At 34.0% G+C, this 4,143-nt stretch overlaps 1 non-coding gene across 1 annotated transcript; it reads left to right on the forward strand.

The window, feature by feature from the left end:
• Nucleotides 1-2,753: 2,753 nt before the first annotated feature.
• Nucleotides 2,754-2,859, forward strand: LOC148789825 (U6 spliceosomal RNA). Its single transcript, XR_016079950.1, has one exon. It is a non-coding gene; the product is annotated as a U6 spliceosomal RNA (small nuclear RNA).
• Nucleotides 2,860-4,143: the final 1,284 nt, after the last annotated feature.

The raw sequence follows: 4,143 nt of genomic DNA on the forward strand, positions 1-4,143 counted from the left end.
GACTATTTAAGTTGTCATGTGCATATGGATTATTTGGATCGAAATTGGTTATGGGTTTAGGTAAGGACCACTCTAATTTACTAATGTGATTTGGAGTGTTGCTAAATTAAAAGAATTTTTAAAAGAAGTCAGAATTGTATACCCCGAACCACATTAGAATTAGCAACTCTATATATGATAGAAAAAAGGAGAACTTGAACTCTACATCTCTTACTCTCTCTTACACCCCAAACCCTAGTTCAACCAGGCCTTTTGAGAAGATTTTTCTTTTGCTTCTATTTTGTTTTTCCAGTAAAAACCTAGAAAATTAAAGTAGTTCACAGCAGCACATAAACCAATAAGATGGTGTGCAATTCATCTCTCTCATTCTTGCAAGATCGAGCTCTTCTTTACAGTTATGCCATCTTCAGATTGGAGATTGGTTTTGGCTTGGATTTTGGGCATGAAAACCACTCTAAGAGTTGCATTTTTGTGGTATCTATACCAGGTCTACTGAGTTTAAAATTTGAAAAAGAAATTGGATCATTTTAGGGCTGGATCGATCCTAGGAGAATTGTGTTCTCCAGTGAGAATTTTCAATTCTCATAAACATAAATTGTGAAAAGTTTTAAGTTTCATCCATGAAACCCTAGCAAGGTTAGACCCTATGTGTTGAGTCTACCATTGACCCAACTGGTTTAACCATTCGAACCATCATTCGACCATGATTCTAGGTCTGATTCAATTGAAACTTGTTCAATTATACAACATTGGCTTGGTCAAAAAGCATCCGACCCAGGCAGTTCAACCATTGACCCATTCAACCCGGTCACTGGGTTACAGGTTGCACACTCAATATATGTGTGCAAACTTTTGGAGCCCAAAACTTTGCACTCTAATGTCTAATTGAGATTTTTTTATTTTGTGTAACTTTTCAAGATCTATACGTCCAATGGCACGTTGCCTTGCTATCTTTACGAAAAAACCCCTTTCTAGCCTCAAATTTCATTTTTTAATATTTTTTATAAATAAAAAATTTAAAATTGAATTAAAAAATATAAATTAAATATAAAATAATACATATATTATATGTAAAATGTAATTATATACTATTTATTGATAAAATATATATGTATTACACACACACACTCACTCACTCGGATGATCAAACGGGTGACCCACAACCCAGAGGTAAAAGCGGATTGGCCTTGGTTCATTTCTTCCTTTATGAGACTTTTACAGTCCAAATAACAGTGATACCCATCTTGGTTCATTTCTTCCTTTCTTGTCTTTTTATCCTTCTCCATCCCATAATCTAGCTAACAACCACCTAGGTTGTCATCAGTCCTAAATCAACTCTGTTATTACAAGGTTTAATTTGAGTGAACTTTTTTTGAGAAGTAAAGATAACTTCAAATAATAGTAATGGAATTTATTGGATGGGTTGATCTGGCCTACTACCAATCCAGGCCCAAAATTAGTCATTTAATCCAGGGAAGACCTAAAAGACAAGCCCAATGTAGCAAACAAGGCATAAACCAACGTAGGGTCAAGCTTTAAAAGTTAATAATAAAATAGGTATCATTAAATAACACATAACTTATAAATCTTTAATTCTAAAGAATTAATAATAACTCTAGATGGATAATTAATTTTAGAGTAAAACAATTTGGGGAAAATACTAAGACATTCTCCCAGATAAGCTTTTAAGTTTTACTTTTGAATGTCCACTTGAGAGGGTTTCCATATAGTAGCTTCTAGTGTTACGTGAGTTGAAGAAATCTTAAAAAAAAAAAAACTAGAAAGTTGAAAATATGTTGGCATGAACCAAAAATTTGACTTTCCAGTGTGATGCAGTCAACACAGCTCAGTCAACATAGAAGTAAACATGCCTAAACTTCAGCCGGTAGAAAATGAAACTAATTGAGATAAAAAAGTATTTTGAGCATTTAGTAAGAATTGCTTTTAAAATAGTATAATCTAAGGTCAAAACACTTTTATACCACAGAGCATAGAGCCTAAAATTAGGGTTCATGCCAACTTTATAAGAACAAACCCTAAATCTTATCCAAATGTAACCTTAATCCTTTCTTAGTTTGGAGTTAACATATACAACCTATCCCTTCCGTAACATATCATCAATGCTGACAGAAATTGTTTGTCTGACATTTAGGGCTTGTTCGTTTCCTCTTAACTCTTATCTCTTAAGAGGAATCTTTTAACTTTAAGAGAAAAATGGTTATTTGTTTCCTCTTATCTCTTATCTCTTAAAGTGTAATCATACGACTTTTTGTTTTCCAATGATACCCCCAAAAGACATACAAAAACTCTCATATATGGAGTTAAAATGGATATTTGATAATTTTCAAAATTCAAAATCCAGAGAAACATTTCCTGCGTTCAGAGTTCAAAGAAAAGAAAAGTTTATCAATACCAATATACCTCTTAATATAATTATTGCACTTTCAGATGTGAGACTTTAAAGCAAACGAACAGGTCCTTAGGCTTAATTTGGAAAGAGTACAAATACAAATATATACAATGCAAATACATACAAAATACAAAATTTTGCACTCTACATATTTGCATTTGTACTCTTTCCAAACTAAGCCTTAAAATTTTTAAAGTATATCTTACCCCTTTTTTTATAAAGACAAAAGGAGTTACACAAGATTGGAGTAGCATGTCCTCATAAATCAGCAAAATAAATAAGAGAAAGAGGAGGGAGAGAGAAAAAAGAATGAAGCTCAAAGCTCCTGGTTAATGCATTGTTTGTCTCTTTAGAGACATCCAATAAAATTAGGAAAACAATACAAAGAAGATTAGCATAGCCCCTGCGTAAGGATAACATGCACAAATCGAGAAATGGTCCAAATTTTTGCTTGCCATGAATGTATTGATGCATGACCAAAATATCTTACCTCTTTTGTTACCTTCTTGTATATTATATCGGTAAAAATACCCTACATGTAAATGGGTAAGGTTCAGCTCATGGTTTTAAAAACTGGATCATAAACAGAACCGTTTCCACCACTACTCCCCGGATTAAATGGTCCAAAACCAGACCCAGAGCCATAACTGTTTTGGAGTCCAAAACCGGACCCAAAACCATAAACTGTTTCCCTAGTCAATAGATCCACCCATCCGGTCCATTCTGATTTTCAAAACCATGTTCAGGTCAACCCACACCTTAACCTCACCCAACTAAACACAAAACTAATCAACCTGCACCACAAATAGTATACATGCTCAGCCAATGCTATATGTATAAACGTTCCAATGCCATCATGAGTTGGGTTTTGAATGATTTGGCTTCAACAAGAATCCAAACCCGATAAAGTTGACCTGACTCTAACCTTACAAGGTCGGGTCTAGAGGGCTTACTAAGCCTGACCCACTAACATCCCTGAACACCCTCATAACCTCATATTTTTTTTAAGGGACAATTATTTCTTTCATAACATTAAGTTGGGATGGAAATCGAAAATGTTCAAGAAAAAAATAAAAATAGGAGTGAAGTTAAGAGTTGAAATCAGCCCCCTATAATATAAGATAGTCTCCCACAATGTCCCACAGCATATCTCCGCCGTATACTGAGAAACATTTACCGATGATGCATCATTATTCTGGTACTTATCATTAGGAGATGTTCTCAATACACGGCCGAAATGTGTTGTGGGACGTTGTGGGAAGCTATCTTGTGGGGCTGATTTGAACTCGAAAATTAATTCACCTCTTCACTAACATGTCAAGTTTGGCTAATGGAAAGTGTTTTCAACTTTTCATAACATTTTAAATTTTTAAAGGTCCATTTTACCATTTTTGGAACTTTCTTAAATATTATATGGGAAAAATTATCCTTCGGGATGTCATCATTTTGGCCTTAATCAGGTTTTCTTCTTGTCTTGCCGAATCATCACTCAATCCTCTCTTCATGCTTTAACTTATTTCTCTTAAACCCCTCAAGGCTTTGTTCGCTTTTTGGTAAATTATTTATCCGGATAAATGCACTTACTCAGGTAATTTATCCATACTCTTTTATTTCTCAGGTAAATAAAATAATGACCATTTTAACCATAAAATTTCCATTATCAAAAAGAATATTTTTGTCCCATCTTGGAAGCGTGGACGCTTTTGGGACCGATTTTAAAGAAAAAGCGCTCA

Source organism: Nelumbo nucifera, chromosome 8 (assembly GCF_055504915.1).
Source record: "Nelumbo nucifera cultivar China Antique chromosome 8, China Antique-T2T, whole genome shotgun sequence".
Taxonomy (NCBI): domain Eukaryota; kingdom Viridiplantae; phylum Streptophyta; class Magnoliopsida; order Proteales; family Nelumbonaceae; genus Nelumbo; species Nelumbo nucifera.